This window comes from Nycticebus coucang, chromosome 9 (genome assembly GCF_027406575.1).
Source record: "Nycticebus coucang isolate mNycCou1 chromosome 9, mNycCou1.pri, whole genome shotgun sequence".
In the NCBI taxonomy this organism is placed as follows: domain Eukaryota; kingdom Metazoa; phylum Chordata; class Mammalia; order Primates; family Lorisidae; genus Nycticebus; species Nycticebus coucang.
This window is the reverse complement of record NC_069788.1, coordinates 37645359-37658853: the sequence shown is the minus strand read 5'-3', so window position 1 is coordinate 37658853 and position 13495 is coordinate 37645359.

Here is a 13495-nt window from a genome sequence, read left to right as displayed (position 1 = left end):
TTTATAAAAAATAAAACAGTGCTACTCTTTACACTAAATTTTGTGTGAGAAGATAGTTATTTTTCATTAAAAATATTTCATTTATGTTAACATGTGATGGTTTTATTGTTCACTTTGCTATTATTTTTTCTTTTTTTGACAGAGTCTCACTATGTCGCCCTCAGTAAGTGCCACGGTGTCACGGCTCACAGCAACCTCAGACTCTTGGGCTTAAGTGATTCTCTTGCCTCAGCCTCCCAAGTAGCTGGAACTACAGGCGCCCACCACAACACCCAGCTAGTTTTGGTTGTAGTTGTCATTGTTGTTTGGCAGGCCCGGGCTGGATTCGAACCTGCCAGCTCCAGTGTACGTGGTAGGTGCCAAGCCTAAACTTTTTTTTTTTTTTTTTAACTTATTTGAGAGACATGGTCTTGCTTATGTTAGCCAGCCTGGCCTCAAACTCTTGGGCTCACGTGCTCTTCCTGCCTCAGTCTCCCAAGAAGATAGGACTATAGGTATGCAATACTTCATCTAGCTTTTTATTTTTATTAGTTTCATTTTATTATTTTTTGAGACAGAGTGTCACTTTGTCACCCTTGATAGAGTGCTGTAGCATCATAGCTCACAGCAACTTCAAACTCTTGGGCTCAAGTGACCTTCTTGCCTCAGTCTCTTGAATAGCTGAACTACAGGCGCCCTCCACAATGCCCAGCTATTTTTAGAGACAGGGTCTTGCTCTTGCTCAGGCTGGTCTTGAATTCCTGAACTCAAGCAATCCACCAGCCATGGCCTGGCAGAATGCTAGCATTCTAAGAGTGAGGCCCACTCCTGGTCCTTATTATGAGTTTCAATAAAGTGAATATCAATGGGTATAACCTACACAAATAAAACCTTTTTAAGAATAATAAGGGGTCCTGAAACCAAAATGTTTGAGAATCATGAATTAAATGGGAAACAGAAAGCATAGGAAGAAGGCTATTTTTTTTTTTTTTTTTGTAGAGACAGAGTCTCACTTTATTGCCCTTGGTAGAGTGCCATGGCCTCACACAGCTCACAGCAACCTCCAACTCCTGGGCTTAGGCGATTCTCTTGCCTCAGCTTCCCAAGTAGCTGGGATTACAGGCGCCCGCCACAACGCCCGGCTATTTGAAGAAGGCTATTTTTAAGTAATTCAAGTATGGAAAGGGTATTTGGGAGCAGTGGCTCATACCTATAATCCTGGCACTCTAGGAGGCGAAGGTGGAAGTATTATTTGAGGTTAGGAGTTTGAGAAGAGCCTTAACAAAAGAGTGAGATATCATCTCTACAGAAAATGAGAAAAATTGGCCAAGGCATAGTGGCTCACACCTATAATCCTAGCACTCTGGGAGGCCAAGGCAGGAGGATCCTTTGAGCTCAGGAGTTTAAGACCAGCCTGAGCCAGAGCGAGACCCCGCCAGGCATTGTGGCAGGCACCTGTAGTCCCAGCTACTTGGGAGGCTCAGGCAAGAGAATAAGCTCAAGAGTTTGAGGTTGCTGTGAGCTATGACGCCACAGCACTCTACCGGGAGTGACACAGTGAGACTCTGTCTCAAAAAAAATAAAATAAAAGAGGGGCGCCTGTAGCACAGTGAGTATGGCACTGGCCACACACACTCAGGGTGGAGGGTTCAAACCCGGCCCAGGCCAGCTAAATAACAATGATAACTGCAACAAAAAAATGGCCAGGATTTGTGGTGGGTCTGTATTCCCAGCTACTTGGGAGGCTGAGGCAAAAGAATCGATTAAGCCTAAGAGGCTGCTGTGAGCTGTGACCCCAGTGACCCCACTGCACTCTACCAAGGGCAACATAGTGAGACTGTCTCAAAAAAAAAAACCAAAAACAAAAAAATGTCCATATTCCAGAGATAGTCTATATAATGTACGCATGGATATGGTAAAAAAAAAAAAAAAATACACTCTGGACTCTCTACACTGCTCATTCTCTACTATAAAACCACTCTTTGGGTTGAGGGAGAATTATAACCTGCCACCAAGCAGCAATGACTGCATATACATCTTGTTTTAAAATCCTAACCAAACACCAATATCTTTAGCAACATTAAAAAAATTCAAACGCAGAGACAGCATCTCCTTGCCTACAAAGCACTCTTCTTACCTATTCTCCTTTGAACCTCTCAACAACCCTATGAAATATGGGAAGTAGCATCATTATTCCCATTATACAAATAAGACCCTGAGAGAACTTTTTTTTTCTGACGGAGTCTCAAGCTGTTGCCCTGAGTAGAATGCTGTGGTGTAATAGCTCACAGCAACCTCCAACTCTTGGGCTCAAGCAATCCTCTCGCCTCTCTTTTTTCTATTTTTAGAATAACTCCCTTTTTGCTCGTAAGCTCAAGCTATTCACCCGCCTCAGCCTCCTAAGTGCTAGAATTACAGGCGTGAGCCACTGCGCCCAGCCAAGAGAACAACTTTGACTGAAGTTACCTGGCAAATCAGGAGCAGTACTATGGGTACACCCAGCCATCTGTCTTCTAAAGCAGTATTCTCTTCCCTCCAGCATGCCGCCTCATCTCCTGTCATCTCCACAAGCCCCAGCCTTACCTTTCCTGTACAACAAGATTTCCAATACTGAAATTGGGACAACTGAGGTTACATAGATGTGGTCCCTAAATTCTCTTTTTTAAAGCCTCAGAAGAAAATTCAGTAGAATTCATATTAATCTTAAAAACTGGCCTATGCTATCTGATCGGGTTGGGGTATATTGATAATGAAACACAGAATGCAAGAGAGTTAGGAATCTTTGTCCTAATAGTTTCAATAATTTTTTTTAAGAATTGTTTTACTTTAAATTTCATCACTAGGGCAAAGAACTATTTCTCCACCTCAGCAATCACCTCACTCCGAAAAATGAAATGTATGTTCATTATACCAAATTCTATTACAACAGAGTAACTGTCAGATTTCATGGAGTGTCTCATACTGGAAGAGTAACTCTAAAGCCACAAAAAAAGCTATAAAGATCGCTTCATACATCTTTACTTATGTTTCTAAAGGAAAAGGGGAAACTTATCAGAAAGATAAGAGCATGAATACAATCCTAGAAACTGAAAGGACTGAAGGACTGACTATAAAATGAAGGAGGAAAATCCTCTGTCTAGGAACCCCAATACAAGGTCCAAAGGCAGGGGATGGCTCTGTGCCCGTAGCACAGTGGTTATGGCACCGGCCACATGCACCGAGGGTGGCAGGTTCGAACCCACCCAGGCTAGCTAAACAACAATGACAACTGCAACAAAAAAACAGCTGGGCGTTGTGGTGGGTGCCTGTAGTCCCAGCTACTTGAGAGGCTGAGGCAAGAGAATTGCTTAAGCCCAAGAGTTTGAGGTTGTTGTGAGCTGTGATGCCATGGCACTCTACCAAGGGCAATATAGTGAGATTCTGTCTCAAAAAAAAAAAAAAAAAAGGCAGGGGATGATCTTGCTCACAAACAGCCTCTTGGCTCTATTTCAAACCTGCTCAGACAAACTATATCTTCATGCTGTTTCTCTTTTAGGATTTGCTCTTCTGTTAGTGACTCCTTGTTGGATCACAAATATTTAAAATACTCTAACAAGACCTATAAATCCTATTCCCCAAAAATGGCACACATACACAAATTCTACATCTAGTTTCAAGTCATTTTAGGCCTCTTGAGGCTCCTTCAGGAGCTGATAACCTGCAGTAACCTAAGAACCCTCTGTTAGAACCCTAGTCCTCTCACATTCCAGAATGAATAAATGCATCCCCTCAAAAGCATAATATAGTCTCCATAATCTGGGAGGGAAAGGAAAGGCAGGTTATGTTTTTGTCTCAGAATTAATGAGAAAAGAAATACAGAGAAGGGATTTCCCTAGATGAAGCCAAGGTGCATGACCTCTGGGAGGTACAGTGTAAAAGACATCTGAGGGGCGGTGCCTGTGGCTCAAAGGGATAGGGTGCTGGCCCCATTTGCTGGAGGTGGCAGGTTCAAACCCAGCCCTGGCCAAAAACTGCAAAAAAAAAAAAAGAAATCTGAGTACTGAATGATGGTCAAACTGGGTGATCAAAGGGTCCCTCTAACTTAGTGGTTCTCAACCTTCCTAATGCCGCAACCCTTTAATACAGTTCCTTATGTTGTGGTGACCCCAACCATAAAATTAATTTCATTGCTAGCAATGAAACATGAAGAACTGTATTAAAGGGTCACAGCATTAGGAAGGTTGAGAACCACTGCTCTAACCCAAAAAAATGATTTGGGAATGCTCTACAGTCTACATACAATGGTAGAGACTCACCTTGGGTGAAAGCCTACCCTCAGAGCAAATGAGTGTTCACAAGCCAAACACTAAATGCCCAGGAGACACACAAACTTGCAATGCAATTGGTTTTAGCCATTCCTTAAGCAATGATAGTTGGGGCCTGCAGCCTAAGACACTCAGACAGCAACAGATATAGAAAGGGAGGCTGTGTGGCAAGGGAAAGGCAATGTTGAGAGTTAAAGGTGTGGCCTGGAGACAGCAAAGCCATACATGAGTTCTGCCTGGCAACTTCTGACACCTGGAGCACATGCTTAGATGGGAAATTTCTGAAATTAACTGATACTCACTTCCCAGGATTTGGAGAGAAAAATTTTACGAGTTTCTCAACACACTGGGTTGGGGTAGATCTGGTGGCAGGGAGGAGTGGTCAGTCTCTAGGTATTTCCTTCAGTGGAGCAGCAACAAATAGATGGGAAATGTAACTACTCTGCAGTAACATTAGAGGAAAGCCAGCAGGAGGCAGCCTGGGAAAAGAGTATAGAGAATTGCAGCAACACAACAGGAAAGCACCAGAGTGGGAAGCATCACAGACACAGAAACTAGACTTGAAGCAGCTTACAGTTGTTCCCCAAATCCCAGCACGTGCTTTCTACTTCCACAGATTTTTGCCGTTTGCATGTTATCATTTGTACTATAACTTAATAGTTCCCTTTAAGGGGAAATCCATGAGAGGTGATCTGTTAACTTACTCTTCCTAAGGAATTAAGTACTAGTTATATACTTTTCTTTTAAAACACATTAGAATAAGACTTAAGTACTAGTAGAAGAATATTTTCCACATTACAACTAAAATCACTTGGCACCCCAGAAAGCAGCAGCTACCATATGTAGGTGCATGCAGGTAGCCAGGAGTCCTGAGCCTGAAGTTTGGTACTGACTGCTTCCTCAACTCTCTGCATGACCTCTCTGGGAGCCACAGACTCCTCACTGTACAGTGAGGGAGAACTAGATGAGCTTGAAAGCTGCCCTGCACAGCTGACAGTCAAGGCTGGCAGATTTGTGTGGCTCTGGCCAAAGTACCCACCAAGGTAACATGTTGGCAGTACCTCAAAAGTTTCCCTATCTCTGCCCTGGGGGTAGCTACAGATGGGGAAAGGACTAAAAGCTTATGAGCTGGAAGCTTATGAGTTGAGTTCAAGATCTTTCTTTTTTTTTTTTTTTTTTTGTAGAGACAGAGTCTCATTGTACCGCCCTCGGGTAGAGTGCCGTGGCATCACATGGCTCACAGCAACCTCTAACTCTTGGGCTTACGCGATTCTCTTGCCTCAGCCTCCCGAGCAGCTGGGACTACAGGCGCCCGCCACAACGCCCGGCTATTTTTTTGTTGCAGTTTGGCTGGGGCTGGGTTTGAACCCGCCACCCTCGGCATATGGGGCCGGCACCCTACTCACTGAGCCACAGGCGCCACCCTCAAGATCTTTTTTTATAAAATGGGAATCGGCAGGTACAATGGCTCACTCCTATAAATCCAAACACTCTGGGAGGCAGAAAGGTAAAGATCACTTAAAGCCAGAAGTTTGAGACAGCTTGGGTAACATGGCAAGACCCCATCTCTATAAAAGAGTTTTTAAAATTAGCCGGATATTGGGCGGCACCTATGGCTCAAGGAGTAGGGCGTCAGTCCCATATGCTGGAGGTGGCAAGTTCAAACCCAGCCCTGGCCAAAAAAAAAAAAAAATAATAATAATGATAATAATAATAAAAATTAGCCAGATATGAGGGCCAGGTGCAGTGGCTCATCCCTGTAATCCTAGCACTCTGGGAGACTGAGGCAGGTGGATTGCTTGAGCTCAGGAGTTCAAGATCAGCAAGAGCAAGAGCAAGACCCCATCTCTAAAAACAGCTGGGCCGTGTGATGGACACCTGTAGTCCCAGCTATTGGGGAGGCTGAGGCAAGAGGATCTAAGCCTGAGTTTGAGGTTGCTGTGAGCTATGACTCTATAGCACTCTACTGAGGGTGACAAAGTGAACTCTGTCTCAAAAAAAAAAAAAAAGTAGGTTGGCTCAACGCCTGTGGCTCAAGTGGCTAAAGCGCCAGCCACATACACCTGAGTTGGTGAGTTCAAATCCAGCCCGGGCCCACCAAACAACAATGATGGCTGCAACCAAAAAAAAAAAAAAAAATTAGGTATGGTGGCACGCACCTGCTGTCCCAGGTATTCAGGGACGTGAGGCAGGAAGATTGCTTAACTCTAGCAGTTTGACTGCAATGACCTATGATCACACCACTGTACTCCAGCCTAGGTGGCAGAACATGATCCTGTCTCTAAAAAATTACATTGAATTTTTTTTTTTTTTTTTTGTAGAGACAGAGTCTCACTCTATGGCCCTCGGTAGAATGCCATGGCCTCACATAGCTCACAGCAACCTCCAACTCCTGGGCTTAAGCGATTCCGTTGCCTCAGCCTCCCAAGTAGCTGGGACTACAGGCGCCCGCCACAATGCCCAGCTATTTTTTGGTTGCAGTTTGACCGGGGCCGGGTTTGAACCCGCCACCCTCGGTATATGGGGCCGGCGCCTTACCGACTGAGCCACAGACACCGCCCTACATTGAATTTTTTTAAAAAAATTGTTTTAATGCAGATAATCATGGCTTTTCCCCATAAATTTATATAAATAGTCCTCAACTTTCATTCAATGTGAACTTTCAAAAATTATACACTGACGATTACATCCTAAATGACTCTTGAAGGCCCAATCAGAATTACACACAAAAGCTAGATGATATTTGGGCCCTTCTTCTCAGTCACCAGTTCTGTTTTGGCAACTCTGCTTGTGGAGCCATATTTGTTAAATTATTTAAGAAATGTATTGCATTAAATCACCTCTTTTAATGACAGATGCCCTTCAATTGACACATAGGACAAAAATAGACAAAAGTACCCAAATGACAGTTCTTAACCTTTGATGCAGTATTCACTGCATTTAAACATAGAGAAATGTGTACTCAAATTTAAGGGAAAAGAACAAAAGTGAAAAATGGTGGAAATCGGCTTGGCTCCCATTAGCACTGTGGTTAAAGTGCCAGCCACATACAGAGGGTAGCAGGTTCAAATACAGCCCAGGCCAGCTAAACAACTACTGCAACAAAAATATAACTGGGCATTGTGGCAGGCGCCTGTAGACCCAGGTACTTGGGAATCTGAGGCAAGAGAATCGCTTAAGCCCAAGAGTTTGAGGTTGCTGTGAGCTGTGATACCACAGCACTTTATCGAGGGCAACATAGTGAGACTGTCTCAAACAAAAAGAAAAAAAGAAAGAAAAAGAAAAACTGCTGGAAATGTATGAGCCAAGACTATGCCTAAAAGGCAAAGTATAGTTAAGGATTTTACACTATTTTTCACCTTTCAGGAAACAGACCCTGGCCTTTATAATGTGTTAGTCACAGGGGTCCTCAAACTATGGCCCGCAGGCCACATGAGGCAGTGTTGATTGTATTTGTTCCCTTTTTTTTTACTTCAAAATAAGATATGTGCAGTGTGCATAGGAATTTGTTCATAGTTTTTTTTTAACTATAGTCCAGCCCTCCAATAGTGCGAGGGACAGTGAACTGGCCCCCTGTTTAAAAAGTTTGAGGACCCCTCTAAGGCAAGGGTAGGGCACCCTTTCATGTTGGAAGGCTGCATTAATCTACCTGTAATCAAATAAGGCCACATCCAAGAAACTTGAGTTAAATATACTTAAAAATGTACATTATTTTGTAAAAGTCTAACTACTATGAACTTAATTTCAAAAAATGACAACTATTTGTTAATTTTAAAGTTAACTAACCTTTTAATGACTTTGCTTTTTTGTTGGAAAGCATTTGAATATTTGGTTGCAGCATGGAGGTCTGCAATTTCAGTTGATTGTCTTGATGAGTATTAGTCACTTGTGACCTCAAGGCCATCGTGATTTGGGGTAGGTAGGTAGAATGTAGATTCACAGCAATAAGTGGTTGAAAAGCAAGAAAGCATTTTTCAGGCATGCACACCACCAAAGGTGTGGGTATTCTACCCCATTTTTCCATATTTCAATTGGATCTTTCTTAAATCAAACAATGACTTTAAAATGTCATCTGCTGAGAGCGCAAAAAATTCCACCTGTAGTTCTTTAGGTGCCTTGGTGATATCAACTAGGGGAGACTGAAATGCTAATCTGAATGTGAATTCATGATTCTCAAACTCAGTGAAATTTTCTTTTTTCCTTTCTTTGCAGCAGGTGAACACGACTTAAACTCCCTAATTTATTTGAATCACAGGAGAATTAAGAGCTCATCACTGTGAGCTATTTAAAAAAAATACCATTCTTCCTGAAAGTGTACAATGCAGTGGGTGCTCTGGCCAAAGCCATCTACAAGAAGATGTTCCTGTGGATGGTCACCCACATCAACCAGCAGCTGGACACCAAGCAGCCCAGGCAGTACTTCATCCCGGGTCTTGGACATTGCTGGCTTTGAGATCTTTGATGTGAATTGAGTCAACAATTGCCAGGAAAAGACCCTTCCACTTTGTAACGTGCTTTGCTGACTCACCAATATACTCACTCAAACTCTTTTCTATCTGAAACACCCAGTTCAACAGTCTGGAGCAGCTGTGCATCAACTTCACCAAGGAGAAACTGCAATAGTTTTCAACCATCACATGTTCGTGCTGGAGCAGGAGTACAAGAAGGTAAGCATCGAGTGGGAGTTCATCGACTTCAGCATGGACCTGGCCACCTGCATCGAGCTCATTGAGAAAGTTTGTAGGACTTTTCAAGCAAGGTATAGATGTTATTTCTTTACATCTGATCCAAGTAGTTCCTGCCATTTCTGTGTCTCCTATAGTATGGGGATGATTTGTGACTCTCTTTCACCAGGTTTTCTTCAAAGCTGGCCTTTTGGGTTTTCTGGATTATTTACCCAGCATGATTGCCGTCTCCTTCCACACACACTGCACGTTCATTTCACACAACTGCACTAATTCAGGTCTGTATTGTAAGTATTCCTGAGTCTTTTCCATGTGTATGCCCTGGGGTTTGTATCAGGTATCTTCCTTTGCAGAGTTACCTCCAAGCCACCGCCAGCTTAAACTCAGTGAAATTTTCAATGTATTTTCCAATTAATAGGTATATATCAGCTACACAGTCTCCAAATTGATTCACATTCCGCTCATCAATGACCTTTGCTAACTGGGGAAAACGTTCAACTAAAATTTCCTTTTAAAGAAGTGTTTTGAAAAAGATAGCTTTTTCTAAAATGCTTGGATTTTTTGCCATATATCACATATAAACTTAGTTTTACCTTGCAAAGAAATATTCAAGGTGTTTTGATTTCATGTATCACACAGAAATGATGCATTCCTATAGAAATCATCTCTCCATAATTCATATTGCTGATTGTGTTTTTCATAAAATACAACTATCTGTTCTCACAAAGATAAAACTTTGGCTAACGCCTGTCCCTGCCATAGCCAACACACTTTAGAATGTTAGGGCAAATCCACACTGAATAGGTCATCATTCAACTTTAGGATGTTACATATCTTGATGCCATGTTGCAAAGTATCAATTAAATAGTAGTTTAAGTACAGAAATTTGGGTCAGGCAAGATATAATGAAAAGAAATGAAAGCATCCGATCTATTAATATTTTCTTATCTGTGCAATAAAGCTTTCATGTTTTCCTGTCATGGAAGATGCACCATCTGCAGATACACTCAAATTTATCAAATTTAGTTCAACTTAACAGCATTTATCTTTGAAGTTGTTTTTTTGTTTGTTTTTTTGAGACAGAGTCTCAAGTTGTCACCCTGGGTACAGTGTTGTGATGTCACAGCTCACAGCAGCCTCCATCTCCTGGGCATAAGCGATTCTCTTGCCTCAGCCTCCCAAGTAGCTGGGACTATAGGCGCCTGCCACAACATCCAGTTATTTTTTGGTTGTAGTTGTCATTATTGTTTGGTGGGCCCAGGCTGGATTCAAACCCACCAGCTCTGGTGTAATGGGTTGTACCTTATTAACTGCTTGACCTACAGGCGCCAAGCCTATCTTTTAAGTTGTTGAAGAGATCTATTCCCCATGTTCTGTTCCCAAGAGTACACATAAATGAGTAACTTTTTTTTTTTTTTTTTGAAACAGTCTCATTATATAATGTCGCCCTTGGTACAGTGCCATGGCGTCACAGCTCACAGCAACCTCCAACTCTTGGGCTTAAGCAATTTTCTTGCCTCAGCCTCCCAAGTAGCTGGGACTACAGGCACTGCCACAACACCTGACTATTTTTTTGTTGCAGTTGTCATTGTTGCTTAGCTGGCCAGGGGCCAGGTTCAAAACTGCCAGCCTCGGTTTATGTGGCTGGTGCCATAACCATCATGCTACAGGCGCCGTGCCAAATGAGTAACTCTCCATAGTAAAGAAAAGCTTCTGTTATGACCCGAATAAAGCATAAAATCTGCACCAAGTCAGTACTATCGGTTGATTTATCCAATTGAATAATATATGTTTTGCTTTTGAAGTATTGCATGAAGTTGTTCTAGTAAGTTGAAGGCTAATTCATGTTGTTGATCAGTTATGGTTATCCTTCAAAGAGGCAGTTATTTGTACTTTGAAATGTTATCGGGGTCTAAGCATTCTACATCTTCAACAGTGCATTCTTTCACACTTCCTCTTTTTTTTTGAGACAGGATCTCACTATGTTAACCCTCGGTAGAGTGCCGTGGCATCATCACAGCTCACAGCAACCTCCTACTCTTGGGCTTAAGCGCTCTTGACTCAGCCTCCCAAGTAGCTGGGACTACAGGCACCCGCCACAATGTCCAGCTATTTTTTTGTTATGGTTGCCATTATTGTTTGGCAGGCCCAGACAGGGGTTCGAACCTGCCAGCCCCAGTGTATGTGGCTGGTGCCTAGCTGCTGAGCCACAGGCACCAAGCCACACTTTTTTTTTTTTCTGACAGAGTCTCACTATGTTGCCCTTGGTAGGGTGCTGTGGCATCACAGCAAGTTCCAACTCTGGGGCTTAAGCGATTCTCTTGCCTCAGCCTCCCAAGTAGCTGGGACTATAGGTGCCTGCCACAACGCCTAGCTATTTTTGTTGTCGTTGTCACTGTTGTTCAGCAGGACCAGTGGGGTTCAAACCTGCCAGCCCCAGTATACATGGCTGGCCGCCTGCCATAACCACTGAGGTACGGGAGCTGAGCCCTTTCACACTTACTTTTCTTTTTTCTATGTCGCCCTCAGTAGAGTGCCATGGCATCACGGCTCACAGCAACCTCAAAATCCTGTGCTTAAGGGATTCTCTTGCCTTAGCCCCCCAAGTAGCTGGGACTACAGGTGTCCACCACAACACTCGGCTATTTTTTATTGCAGTTGTCATTGTTGTTCAGCAGGCCTGCACCAGGTTTGAACCTGTCAACCTCAGTTTTTGCAGCCTGCACCATAACCACTATGCTACTGGTGCCGAGCCCCCTTTTAGACTTTCTGCATCACTGAATGGCTTCCCTTTTTTCTTGAGTATATAAGCTACTTTATTATAAGTTACTTCAGTGGCATCATTTCCAGGTCTTATTCCGCTTGAAAGAACTGTCTTTGCTTTTGCCTTTCATCTTTTTTTTTTTTTTTTTTTTTTTGAGACAGAACCTCAAGCTGTTGCCCTGGGTAGAGTGCCATAGCATCACAGCTCACAGCAACCTCAAACTCCTGGGATTAAGCGATTCTCCTGCCTCCGCCTCCCAAGTAGCTGGGACTACAGGCACCCGCCACAACACCCGGCTATTTTTTGGTTGCCACCGTCACTGTTGTTTGGCAGGCCTGGGCTGGATTTGAACCTGCCAGTTCAGGTGTATGTGGCTGGTGCCTTAGCTGCTTGAGCCACAGGCGCTGAGCCACCTTTCATCTTTTATTTTCTGCAATATAACCTTTTGCATCTCTCCCTCTAATTTTAAATATTTATGGTCCTTGTGTCAGAATACTCATGAGCATTGAATTTCTTTAATGTTGATATTGCAGTATCAAAAAGAAAGTAAATCATTTTTAGTAAAAACAAGATAAAATCACAATTCCCAATCCTCATTAAAAAATCTGTTTTTGGCTCGGCATACATAGCATAGTGGTTACGGCGCCAGTCACATACACGGAGGTTGGCGGGTTGGAACCCAGCCTGGGCCAGCTAAACAACAATGATAACTGCAACAAAAAACAGCTCGGCTTTGTAGCAGGCACCTGTAGTCCTAGCTACTTGGGAGGCTGAGAAAAGAAAATCACTTTAGCCCAAGAATTGGAGATTGCTATGAGCTGTGATACCATAGCACTCTACGGGGCAACATAGTGAAACTGTCTCAAAAAAAAAAATCTGTTTTCTTCCTTCAACATTCTCTCCATTTTCCTTGACATGATGGGTTGTTAAGCAGACAGAATTAAAAAATACTAAGGTCGGGCATGATGGTTAACACCTGTAATCCTAGCAATCTGGGAGGCTGAAGTGGGTGGATTGCCTGAGCTTATGAGTTCAAGACCAGCCTGAGCCAAAGCCTCATCTCTAAAAATACCTGGCCGTTGTGGTAGGCACCTGTAGTCCCAACTACTCAGGAGGCCTAGGCAAGAGAATCGCTTGAGCCCAAGAGTTTGAGGTTCTGTGAGCTGTGACACCACGGCACTCTACCTACTGAGGGCCGACAAAGTAATACTCTGTCTCAAAAAAAAAAAAAAATTAAAAAATACTGTCGAGCTGTGCAACTACTCAAAAACACCACTTCAAACAGAAACACAGTGCATCATTGTCAAAAGGTAATAACAGACTGGCATACTTGACCCCCATGAGCTCCCACCAACTATCTTCCTGCCACAGTAGCACCAGTCAAGTGAGGGGGAAGTTAGAACTAAACCATGAGCATAGCAATTTAGTCCTTATGGCCTACTAATGTTCTAATTGTACTGGTCAATCTAGGAGTATTATTTCATTGAAGCTTATTTTATTTTTTGATATTTTAAATACCTTTATTTAAAAAATAGGGCAGTGCCTATGGCTCAAGGAGTAGGGCACCGGCCCCATACGCTGGAGGTGGTGGGTTCAAACCCAGCCCCGGCCAAAAAAAAAAAAAATACAAAAGATGATCAAAAATCTATTAATAAAAATAAAAGGATCTGTTCTATAAATTTGGATTCAGTCAAAAGGTCTCTCTTAAGGACTAGAAGGCTACATGTGGCCTTAAGGCTGGAGGTTCCCAGCCCCCCGATCTA